Here is a 14,919-nt window from a genome sequence, read left to right on the forward strand (position 1 = left end):
ACCTTTTTTATATGATCATACATTTTATTTATAACTTTTATAACATTTAACTAATAATTGAATTAAAAATTTAAATAAAATAATATTTCAAGTTATTCTATAAGTGAGTATAAAAAATAATATTTAAAATAAAAATAAATTTCGTAAAATTTTAATAAATGTATTTAGAAAGTCATTAATTATTAATTACATTTATCACAACAAAAAGTCAATATATTAATAATACGATCAAAACATTTAACTGTTATAACAATACTATTGATTCAATAGTGATTTTCTAAGTCATTGACAGTAATGTCCTATTCATACACTCTAAAGATGTAATAATAAAATAGAGTAAAGAAAATTAATATTAATTTTTTGTTTTGTTTTAAAAACAATTATGATTTATATATAAATTATTGATAATATTAGCTTTAAATGACCAATAGTGACAAAATACCTGTATTTCAAATACATATGAAATTTGATATAAGTTATGTTAAATGTTGTGCTTATTTATAAACAACTACTGTATTAATTTATAGTTGAATTAGTCATTTAATGAACAATAATTATTATGATAAAGATAAATTAAAACATAATTTGTTCATAAGTGAAAAAAATTATTAAATAACATATATAAAATTAATTATATTGTATTATAAATTGGTCATTCATCACTAATATGTTATTATTAATTTTAGATAACAATATGAAAACTAATTTTCTTTAAAAATACATTTACTACTTGTGAAACACAATACAAACAGGATATACAATACAATGTGAATAATATAATAGAGTATTAAAAAAAAATAATTTTAAGATCTTATAAATACATTGTAGAGTAGAATATTAATATTGATTATATGAAATCATTGATTATAAAATGAAATCATTATTAGATTATATTAAATCTATTAATAATTTCATTTGATTTTTAAAAATGCACACAAAATGATTTGAATTTTGAGTTATTGCCGTTTGTGTTATCTATGTTGTAATAAATCTCTTGAAACTGATGCTAACCTATAGACCCCAGAGTACAGTTCCCGGGGACTCTCAGAAGGGTGTTGTTAACGTTGACATTAATATTTAGTTTTTCATTTGTAATAAACTTGATATTTGTTGTTTGATTTCAACATAACATTAAACAAAATATTCAACAACTACTTGATGTCAATACCAATGACACCCATTGCCTATCTCTCTGTCCCTAACATTATGATCAATGTATTTATCCAAACGTTACTCATATCAAGTGTTGAGCGCCGGTATCACACGTTTTGTTTATTCATTTCCGTTATTCATTTAATATACAATAAAGCATTAAAATTGTTGCGATAAATATATTTATCGATTCATTTAGTCACTCATACATTGAAAAACATAAGCAAATGTTTGATGACTTAATTCAATGCAATTCAATGCACTCATTCATTCAATCATTGACTGCAAATAATTATGGTTTGATTCATACTATTCATTGACAAACACACACACACACACACACACACACACACACACTCTCTCTCTCTCTCTCTCTCTCTCTCTCTCTCTCTCTCTCTCATATATATATATAGATATACACTCACACACCCTCGACTACCATAATTTTAATAAGTCATACAAAATTGCTTACAAAATCAATACATTTAACACATCATCTCATTTAACACCATTGCTGTCACAGTTGACTATATCTTATTGATGTCTAGCACTTGATATAACAAAATTATTATTTTCGGCATTTGGATTATAATTATTACTGTATCTTAAAATTACAATTATATATAAAATTATTAATATCTATAGTTTGCTACAAACAAAAAGTTTCTCTTAGTTAAAATAAACAAAAATCATTATAAATCCAATTATTTCTAGTTTCATAAATTCATTAGATTTTAATAACAATAACTATAATATATTTAAAATAATTAATTAAATTTAAATAATAGTATTAAACATGATAAAGATAACATAAATTATTTAAAATATAACAATAATTTTTAATAGTATGTATATAGTGTTTACTTGTATATTTATTATTTAGAAAATATATTTATATATGAATAGTTGTTTATTTTATACAGTATATTAAATTAATTGACTTTGAAATATGAAAAGAGAAGTATTGTTAAAAATTAATGTAATTTGTTTGTGTTGGGTCAACAAAATTAAATTATTAAAACAATGATTAAAAAAATAAAGTTAATGTCAATGAATAAACAGACTATTATATTCATACAAGTGTTTCATCGAATACTTTATATTATACTACAAAATATAACATTTATATACACAAAGTTAATAAATAATATAAAAAAAACTTTCCTACAAAACATAACTTTTTCTGTCAATTTGATAAATACTATATAAAATACTATATAATACTTGTGCTCATGTGTTGTATAAGAGTCTGAGCGGGAAGTTCTGTGTTATGGCATAAGGAGTGCCGGAGAACTGGTATGTTATACAGTATATACTATATACTGGTTGTTACAAAATATTACTGTTTTTTGAGTTCATTGAATAGTTTGGTGTTTGTCGAGTAATAAACCGGCTTTTCGTTCATACATTACATTTAATATTTCTTCGAGTGTTTCCATCGGTATTTATAATGGTATAACACTTGTCATTCATTATCATCAGAGATCCCTTTCCTCAATCAAAATTATACAGACATTGAATATTGTCTGTCATTTATTGGGAGTTTTCAAATGATAAGTGAGTATTATATTTAAATTACTCTTTTTAGAAATAAAAATGCTTTACTATACTGTATTTGACAACAATTGTGTTGACATTTAGATTAAAATATTGTTGATCTGACAAAATTTTTTAAATAATTTCTAATAATTTATTTTAATTTTAATCTTGTATTGTATTGTATATAAAAAAGTCATTTGTTTTGCAATTGATTTTTTTGCTTACTTTTGTTATAAATATTTTACATTTATATCAATAAAATTATTATTCAAAAGTAATACTTGATGTAAAATATTTTCAAAAATTATTATTTATATTATTAATTAATAATATATTATTTTGTCAAAATTTATAAACGTTACCGGTAAATTATAACTTTAATAATAATATAGTATTTATAAAATACATATATTCCACTGCAATATTTATTTTTTAAATACTTGTATTATTATATATACTAAAAATATGCAAATTTTTTAATAAATGTATAAATTTATATTTTATAAAATTATTTTAATATTTTATAAATTTATTTATGATTACAATAGAAAATTATGACATTTAATATTAAGTTATAAACATATATCAAGTTGTTATTACTTTGACTTTATCGCAAATTTTAATCAAAAGTATTTGAATATTAATAATAATAATGATATACCTTTACAATGATATTAAAATTCATGAAATAATACGTATTTATTAACATTTATTTGATTAAACTAAAATATAAAAGCAATAATTATTTATTTAAAAGTTCAATTATAATTTTTAAATATACAGATACTACAAATATATACGATATATTGTATTTATAATATATTTATAATAATTAATAAATTAAATAAGTTTTTATATTATTAAATTTATTCTTAAAAATCATTGAATGTTTTTAATCTATAACGTAAATTATAAAAATAGATACAAATATCATATTAATAAAAATATTTTTTGCAAAAATAATAGTATTTTTTAAATAGCATTTAAATGTCATTTATCTAAAAAATAATATTAAAAATATAAGCATAAATTTGTACAAAATGTGTAAATAAAAAGTTCACTAAAAACGTGTTTCTTGTCTTTACTAGTGATCAAAACAAACTTTTAACAGTCAAATGTGTAATAAAATTAATGAAAATAAAAACTATAATAAAGATTAGCACTTATATAATAATTCTGTATCTATAAAAAAATTAAACTCAAACTTGAAATACTTTATGTGTTCGCGTGGGAGACACACGCGGGGACAGGGATCTGGATGGTGCACATTATATACGGGTTTAACCAGTGATATATCATAAGTAATATTGAATTTAATTGCAAATAAATGACAACACAGTCATAACTAGTGTTGGCAAAAATAGAAATTTTTATAAAGTTTCTAAAAGAAATTTATGTCTATGGGATGTCAATGTTAATTTTGTTCTCTTATTATTCTTAAGTATTTTAATAAATATTGAAAGTAAAAAATTTGTCGATTACATTAAACTACAAATATAATTAAATGATAGATAATTAGATAATATTTTGCAAAAACTATAATTATAATCATATATTAATTTTATATCAACGGAAATCAATCGTATAGTAGAGTAATGTATAGTATATCATGTCTTATTAAATAAAGTATTATAATAGCTATAAATACTGTATATGAATCCCATAGTATAATAATAAAGTATAATTTCTATTGAAAGGTTTCGTCAGGGAATGGATTAAATGTTTACTGATTTTATTAAAACTTTTACATAATATTAATCAAAGAATAAGCCATTTAATGATTCAAATAATGAATAAAAAAGTTATTTGAGTTTTTATACTAAAACTTTAACTTCTTATAACTTTTTAACTATATATAATATTTTTGCATTTTTATGTCATTTTAATCATAATTATATTATTTATTTATGTATATAAATAAAAATTAGCTTTATTTTAAATGTAATTTATATGTCATAATTCGATTACTACAATATTCTATATCCATAACAATATATTTCAATGTTCTTTATTCCTGAGAAATTTACTAGAAATGTTCTCATGGAAATTTATTAGAAATTTCTATTTGCCAATCTCTAGTCATAACACATACCAGTGCTTAATATTTTAAGAAATGAAATATTATTCAATGATTTATGATTATAGTTCTCCAGAAAAAAAGTTTTATTGATAACATTATTATAACTATAAACACTATTAGAATATCAAATGAGAAAATAAATAATTTTTTGTGATATGTTTTGCTTTTAAAATATATGATTATATTATAAGTAATATTAGATGATTTGATTTTTAAAAAATATTAAATTATAAATTTTAAGACAAATAATTATAAATAACTTTATTTAAAAAAATTTAAATACGAAAAAACGTTAACAAACATAATATTGCTATAATAATTAAAATTTCAAATTCAAATATTATCATTAATTATATTAATAGATATGATTAATTTTATTGTAAAATACACTATAACTCCAGTATCTCTAGCAAATACACTATACTCTATAGCAGGCGATATCACGATTATTATACGGTCCCTTACTTAAAAACATAATTACTGACCAAGATAAAAAACAAAAAAATTATAATACACAAATTTAATAACCTTTTTTATATAATATTAAATAAAATATACCACTTAATTAAAATTAATGTAACAGTGTATTTGAGCTAGATGAAATATATTATAATAAACCATAAGCTTCGACAGTGCATTTTAATCAAAAGTAATCAGAAATCACTATCATATAAATTGTAATTATTATAACTAAATCTTTTCACCGATAAACTAAATTTCTCATAAGTTATAAGCCATAACTACAATCACCTGAAGCTACTTATATAGAGAAGTGGATTTGAATAGATATAAGTATTAAATATTTGTTTATACAGGGTTGTTTTAATTGTACAAGTGAAGTAATTTGCTTATAACTTCAAAACTAAACAAGATATTTTAATAAAACTAAAATTAAGTTGTAAATGAGATGTGGGAAAATTATTTGAAATAATTTCAAAATTTTTTACTTAAGGATTAAAATAATGAGAAATTAAAATTCAAAATCTCTAGTAATTTGTATGCATAAAATGATATTTTTTCTTTATTTTTTTGATCAACTAATTAAAAGAAATATTTTTTATTGATATAATATTGATGTAAAAATTAATTGAAGTCTAATATTATCAATGAAAAACACGATTTACGCAATAAAAATTGCTTAAAAATAAAAATATCAATTTTTTAAACTAAAGAAAAATACCTTAATTTTATTTAAATGTGCCTAAATCAATTGTTAAATTATTAATTATTACTTTTATCTATTGTCTACAAAATGTATATTATAGTAACTTGGTAGTATTACGGTGTGGCCTATGAGCAATATTTTTGTATCTAGTGTAATTACATTAAAACTACGCTATATAATTTTTAAAAAACAGGCTTAAGTAAATTTCCCACATCTCCTTTACACATTAGTTTTTGTTTTATTAAAATATCTTGTTTAGTTTTGAAATTATAAGCAAATTACTTCACTTGTACAATAAAAACAACCCTGTATTATTATATACAAACTGTCCAAACACTACTAAGTTGTCTAATGAAGTAAAACAATTATCTGTAAAATTATTTTAAACTAATTATAATTGATTGATCTAAAATAGTAATATTTATGTAATGGTCAATTTTGCATAATACTAATTTTTAAAAATTGCTTTTACATTAATTTATTGTTTAACAAATAACTGTGAAAATTAACACACTATGTCAACAATAATATATAATATGTATAAAAGCAATAAAATATAATTTACAAATTATTTGATAAGTTTGTAAATCAAAATAAAAAATAAAATAAAATAAAAAGCAAAAACATATTATAATATATTTTAGATTATTTAAATGTAGTTTATTTAAATTAATAGCATGATTTAAATCTCTAATAATAATAATAATTTAGTAAACTGTAGTCTCAAACACATTGAAAAATAATTATATACAATTATTAAATAAATTGTATATTATTTATTACAAAATGAGTTAATAGTTATTAAGTAAATAATTTATATGTCGTTTAATACGTCCGCTAAATAACTACAGTATTATTGTCATTAAAATATATTATATTTTGAGATTTAATTTTCATTTATTATAGTGTAATCTCTATTTAGTTGCTCTCAGTTTATGTGTTATTTGCCTTCAATTGCTTTTAAATCCAATTTTTCAGTAGTCGTTAGTCTCATAATAAATATTCTAATTTATAATTGAAGTTAATTTTGTTATATACTATATGTGTGTAAATTATTTTTATTGTTACACTATTTGTTATTCACGGCTAGTGTTCACTAAATATTTAAATAATAATAAAAATACCGCAAAATTAGGTCAAACGTCGGGTGGGTTTATGGAAAGATTATATAACCAAATGTTTAATAGATTTGGTTGGTTGGGAACAGTTATGTTATTTTTTCGGTGAACACTATCTTCTATGTGATCAAAATGTTTTATTATTTTTTAATTGCTAAATTCCGCATGTTTTTATATATAAATTCATTATGCCATAATAACATTATAATAGCATATAAATATTGTTATATATCATAAAACATAATTTACAGTGTCCTTGATACAAAATTAATATAAATATAAATTAATATAATAAAAATAATATAATTTATTAAATTTCTATTTTTTAAATAGGATTTATTTATGTTCATATTATGTAAAAATATTTATAATTTATTTTAAAATTATAGATATTAAATTATATGAGAGTCAAATGTATAATAAATTGATTAAAAATAAAATGATAAAATAGAGATTATTAATTAATTATATTTAAATATAATTTATATTGTATATTGCAGCATATACTGTATGATATACACTGACACACACATATACTGTATAAATTTATATATTTGTGTACATAACATATTATAATAAATTAAATTTGTTTTACTAAATAAATTATAGTTTACAATGTAAACTGAATTTTTTACTCTCTCTCTCTCTCTCTCTCTCTCTCTCTCTCTTTCTTATTTTATATTATTATTAATTCAATTGAAATTTTAATATAATATATGCATTGCGTGTTAAGCATAAGTTTTTATATTTGATGCAATATCCAAATAAGTACTGTAAAATTGAAATCACCCACAAAAACAATACAATATATGAATTATACCATTTTTATTGTTAATAATAATATTTTCTAATTTACTTCTAATAACACATAAAACACATTAATATATTTTCCAATTTATTAGTAATGTATTTTTATATCCATTTTATGACAACTGCTAATAGTATAATACAATTACTAGTTGTTGATCTCTCATGACTAAAAGTAGTACTGTTTGAAATATATTAAAAATGTGTTAATAAATTTATATACAGATATTTTGTATTATATCACTGAAATTATTTAAAAATGATACATTCAATATACAATATAAATGTCCCAATAGTGTAAAGTACAGTATCAGCTAATGTAGCAAATAATGGTTAGTATTATGGTTATTAATTTATATAGTATTCACTGGTAATGTACTAATACTGTATTGTATGTATAATATTATAGTAATATATTAATACTATAAAATAATGTATTTTTGTCAAACTAATTATAAATACAATATGTGACAATGAATTACCTTTTATGTTCATTAGATTTCATGTATATCTTTCATCATATTATGTAAAATCGTTTAAATATTACATTAATAAATTATATTAATTATTCACATTGTTTTCTGTATAGACTTTTTTGACTTGTTTACAAATATCAATAATTATATATTTCATTTATTACTAAATTTAATAGTATATATAATCTATTGTGATATATGACAATCACATCTTCACAAAATATCTATTTATTTTTTTTATTTAAATTCTTGATTTAAGATTATTATCACTACAATAGAGACTTAAAATATTTTTGTTGAATTATTTATAAAATTAGTTGTCTTTAATAAAAATATAAATCATGTCCATAAATAAAATAAAATGAAATCACTGACAATATTATTTAAAATATTGATAAATTTTTATCTATTTTTATCTATATTATATTACTCACTGAAATCGATATGTTTATTTGATTTTAACTTTCAATTTTTAAAAATTAAATAGTTTATATTTGGATAAGATAGTGAGTGAGTGGGTTAAAAATAAATTTTGAATTTGAAAGATAAACTGTACAGACAAAAATTACATCTAATTTTTAAATGTTTGTTTTGATAATGCTATCTAGCATACTCAATTGGTTTTAAATTATAAATGTAATAACTTAATCAATAATAGCTGTGAAATATATTACTTAATTATATAATACAGTATTTGATATAACTATAAACATGAAACTTAATATATTATTTTTTTTAGGTTACAAAACAATTGAACAAATCGTACAAATTTCTACAATAAGTGCATAATTTGATCCAATATCTGACATATAGAAAAATACAAAATATAATCTACAAAATGTGTACATTTTTGTTTAAACTATTTTTGTGATTTTTCAAATGTACAAAAATGTACAAAAATTGACAATTATTAGATTTATTCTATCATTATATAAATCTACAAATTCTAGAATATAGAATCAATACTATTATTATATTATATATATAATTGTATATATGTTACAACTAAAATATTTTGATTCATCACAAATATTATTTGATATCAACAAAAAAGTATATATATATATAATAAAACAAATATCAAGACAACAAAACTGTGTAAACGATAGCACCGACACATATATAGATATTACTAAACTGAGATCAGCAAAAAAAAGAGTTATAAAATATATGTCATTTAATAATATACTCTATAAAAAATATAAATCAATATTTTTTCTTTTAGTGTGTAATATTTGTGTCCAGTATTTTGTAATAAAAGTTTGTTTTTGTTTGGAAATTGAATTCAATCGTTCAGTTAAATTGACAAAACTTTAACTCATATGTACTATCAATCGGTCAACTATTGTGAAAGACATCACTGTTTGAATTGTAATCAAATAGACAATCATTAACTGAAGACCCAGTTGTCTCAACCGATGTTGTTTTGATTAAATATCAACGGATTTATATCAAATAAAAACATTTTCTTCTGAATTTGTTTTTTTAATAAATTTTTCCTAATTTCGAAATCTCGTCATTAATTTTGTATTATTTCATATATATATAACTTATATATAAAAGTAAAAAAAGTAAACAAATAATTCAACAAATAAAATAAGATTTAATAAAAACTAGTTATGGACTAAAACAGATTGTTTAAGTAAAATAAAACAAAATCTGAAATACAAGTTTGAAAAATTAAATTATTTTTATTATTAAATTATATATGAAATTCTATAGAATATTATAATAAAAAACATATTTCTATTCATATAGAAAGGTAAGAATCTTTTAAATGTTATTTAATTATTTTTAATTACAATTTATTTACTTTAATTATAGTAATTAGAGATCATAAGTTATACAATAAATTATATCAATATAAATTGAACATAAAACTTTAACAAACAAAAAACTTAAAATTAATATTATACACTTTAAAGTAAATTGCAGTTATTTGAGACATTTAAGATAAATATTACTTGTAAGATAAATGTTACAAAAAACTATTTTACAGAAAAATTGTAAGTTAACATTTTTTGGTATATGGATATTGTTTAGTATATTACATTTATAAAAACAGATTTTGTTTTTATAAAAGTTTTATAAAAAAAACTAATATTATAAGTTATATACAGTAGCATTATGTACTATGTATTAGAAAATCTGTTTTAGGTTAGAATAGTAAAAGAAAATACATAAATAACTTATTTATCAGTTTTGTTGGACTTAATTTGATTTGATATAATAATATAGAAATTTAAAGAATATACAGATACAGTATATTGGAAATATGAATGTTGCTATTTATTTTATAATAGCATATTCTATATAACTATATAATAAATTTGTATAAAATTTGTGTACAGAATATTCTGATATCATATGTATAGAAAATGATGGCTATTATAGATACAGTATATATGCCATAAAGCATATGAAAAGACTTTGAGCGTAAAATCAAACAAATGTATCAAAAATATCGCAAAATATCAAACATTTGATTTTCGGCATTAAATCGTTTGAATTTGACCTTAACATCACTCAAAAATAAAACTAAAAGTCCAGCAAAATTGTATAAAACGTTTTGTATTTAAAGTTATTTTCATAATGCTTTCACTTTTGCTCGGTTTCTATTTCAGTTTCATTATTTCTCTAAATACATATTCAAAATAAAATAAAATCTATAAAAATAATTTTACAAATTTTATGTTATTAAAAAATACAATGCGTTTTATTGTATCAAATTTGAGACAACAAAACTTAATAATATTTTAGTATATTTTATTCAATGATAATCACTGCTAAAAAGTGATGAGTGTTTTTAAAAAAAGAAAGATTTATGTATTGTATTAATAAAAGTTATTCAATATATATCCCTATTTTTCAATGAATTTACATTTTCTTATCAAAACACTTCTTTTGTATTGAGATTAATTCGTAATTCATTTTTCTTTAATAAAAAATATAATAATAAAACTAATCTTTGAGTAAAAGAGAATATTCTGTACAAACTTTTGTTAAGGACTTAAATTAGATTATACTCTTTAAACTCATAACTTATATTCTCGTTTATTTAAATAGTTAGGCCATTGAATGCTATTATAGTTTATTATATAATAGTATCGTTTAGTTATAGCAGTGAATGCTAGAGATATGTCTTACAATATAATTAATTATATAATACACAAAAATAAAGAGAGAATATTTAAAAGAGACGAGAATTTAATGATTCAAACAAAATGCTTTTAATAATATAAAACACATAAATGCCATAACTCTTGAAACTTTTCATTAGTATTATACTCATCACCAAAAACTTTCATTTATATAATATATTAGACTTAAAATTAAAGTCTCACAAAAACAACATTTTTTTTTGTTTTTTAAATAAAATCTCTTAATTATATTTTTAGTTATTTGCGGCTCTGAAAACCATTTGTTGGATATATACCAATATTTATATAATTATACTGATTGTTGTTAATGTAATACTGTATACTGTTATATACAATATGTCTGAGATAGTCGTTAATAAATAATAATAACAATATTATTCTTTATTAAAACACAAACAAACATATATATATATATATATATTCTCTATTTTTATAATCAATATAAAATAATAGAAAATATATCAAATATTTTGCCCATAAAAAGCTAATAATTGTGAAATATTTATTATTTTATATTATTTTTATAAATATAAGACAACAAAAAAGTTTAACGATTCATTCAAACACACACACAATACTTGTGTAAGTTATGTTTTTGCTGTTTTTATCATTAAACAAAATTTTTATATTTTCAAGTTATATCATTAGTGCAAAATAGCTTATTATTAGTGTTTTTGTGCGTTTGTGTTGTTAATGATTTTCTGGGGTTTGTTGTTGTTTTCAAAATCACTTAAACACACAAATAGTTTTTAATGATTGGTACAGTTATGTCAAGAAAATTTAACTAAGATTTTTCTCATTGTTTTTCAAAATAATTACCAAATTCTTATAAAATAATATTTTGATATTAAGTTATCGTTAATTATTTATAACAAATTAAAAGATATATATTAAATATAGAAATCTATTGTATTGTCATGTAATCATCTTCAACATCAAATGTAATGTAAAGTATATATTTTCATATCAATAATTTTTAATTCATTGATTAAAATATATTAAATCTGATATACGCACAAAATCTAATCTTGTTTGCAAACTTAATGGAAAATATACTATAAAATTATCGATTTTTGTCATATATTTCTCATTTTGTTGTTTATTCTGTGTGTATACGAAAAATGTTGTATAAACTAAATATATCGATCACAACATATATTCATTCATTCATTCACTACTAATACCAGTTGTGGTATAAATATTAGCGACATATCAATAGTAAGCAAAACTAAAGCCAATACAACACAACTTCAAACCATTGGTCCTCTACTTTATATATATATATATATATATAATTTACAATTCAATAGTATATCTCATATCATGTGTTTTGAGAAATAATTTCTTTTCATCTTATATTTGCTGATTATTTATAGCTTTCTGTAATATATTAATATATCAGCACATCATTTACTCTCCTTTACTCTATTTGCTCATTGATTACTATTAAATAAAAAGGAAAGCAATGAGGAGAGAGAGGGAGAGAAAGAGAGAGAGAGAGAGAGAGAGAGAGAGAGAGAGAGAGAGAGAGAGATGAGTTAAGTAAATACTATAAAATATGAGACAACTGTATATTTGATAAGATTATTCATTTGAAGACAACAAATATACTGTATATTTATATTTTATAAGTATATAAAGTTTACATTAATACAATATACAAATTATATATACAGTAGTTAATTATTAAGAAAGTAATAAATTGTAAACAATTTGTATTTATTTTGTTATGTGTTTAATCTATTATGTATACATTATGTGTACAATATTTGTATTAGATTGAAACTAAACAACTAAAATATAATTTACCAATTTTTATATTAAATTTATTTCTTTACACTTATTGCTATTTTATTAGCTAATATAGTCTACAGTATAACTAGAGTCGACAAAAAAGACAAATTTCTAAAATAATTTACAGATTTGTGTTTATGAGATCCCAATATTAATTTTGTTGTCTCGATATTTGTTATTTTGAAACAATTCATTATAACTATAAATATTAATTAAATTTTATTATTAGTATTTTAATTAATATTCAAAGTAAAATAGTAATTCAATTATTAATAAAATTTTACAAAAAAAACTATAATTATAATTAGATAATTATTATTAATTTTATAAATAAGAGTCCCATTAATATAGTATATATATACTATTAATATGTAGTATATATAATGTATCATGAGTACAGTATTACCATATTTATATATGGGGATCCCATAAGATAATGATAAAGTAAAATTACTATTAAAATTTATTCCTGAAAAACTTTCTAGAAACTTTCTTAGGTTTTATTAGAAAGTTTCCCATCTCTAGATATAAGTCAAATAAATTATACTGTATTATAATGTATATATATTTTACTATTATTAAAATCGATAGATATTTTATTTAATGTATTAATTATTTTTTATATTATTTTTTAAAAACATGTTTTAATGTTTAACATAAATACAATACAATTTCATATTTTATGAAAATTTCATTATAGCGTTAATACAATTATTATTCAAAATTCATTAATTTAATGTAACTCCTGTTTTATATATTATTTTAGTTATATGTTAATCAATTTGTTTTATGCAATGCTAAGGCAATTAATATATTTATACTATTTTATTGCATTAATGTTACATATTTTATTAAACATTATTTTGTAATATAAATATATTTAAATGCAAAATTTATTAATATAATAAATGAATATTTAATCATTTAATTTATATAAAAATTCAAAGTATATATTGTGCTAATATAATAAAAAATAAACATTTTATAAATACAAAATTGTAAATATTTTATTCCTTATAATTTTTAGAGGTTCTTTAGACAATATAATTTATATATTTACAATATTTTTTAATTATTGGTTACATCTATTTATTATTTGTTTGAATAGTGTTAATATGATTTAGTATTAAACTTTTTTTATGTATATATTTTAAAAATTTCAATTATACTTTATTTATATTCATTTAATAGTTACAGATCCGTACAACCTTTTAACCACATATTTTATATTAACAAATATAATGTAAATATTTGATAAAATACAATAAATAGTAGGGTTTGATAAAACATCAGCAATGATGGCATCAAATATTAATAATATGAATAACTCATAGAATATACCCATCGATACCATTCTCAGAGCAAACACTAGACTTTCAATGATTAATAGGGCGTTGTGTTTGTTAAACAATTTTTGCAGTTATTTCTAACAGTGTTTTGTTAAACACTTATCTTACATAACATAATTGATTTGTTAATTAATTTTTTTTATTTTGTATAAAAATTTACTTCCTTTTTGAAATACAAACAAAATGAAAATTTTATTTAATTAATTGGTAAATAAATAATTATTTCGTTATTATAGAATTAAGTCATAATTTATTTTAGTTAAAATTATAATTATAGT

The sequence above is a fragment of the Oppia nitens genome, unplaced genomic scaffold (assembly GCF_028296485.1).
Source record: "Oppia nitens isolate AA-2021 unplaced genomic scaffold, nextdenovo-longstitch-racon4-pilon3 scaffold7_pilon_pilon_pilon, whole genome shotgun sequence".
Lineage (NCBI taxonomy): Eukaryota > Metazoa > Arthropoda > Arachnida > Sarcoptiformes > Oppiidae > Oppia > Oppia nitens.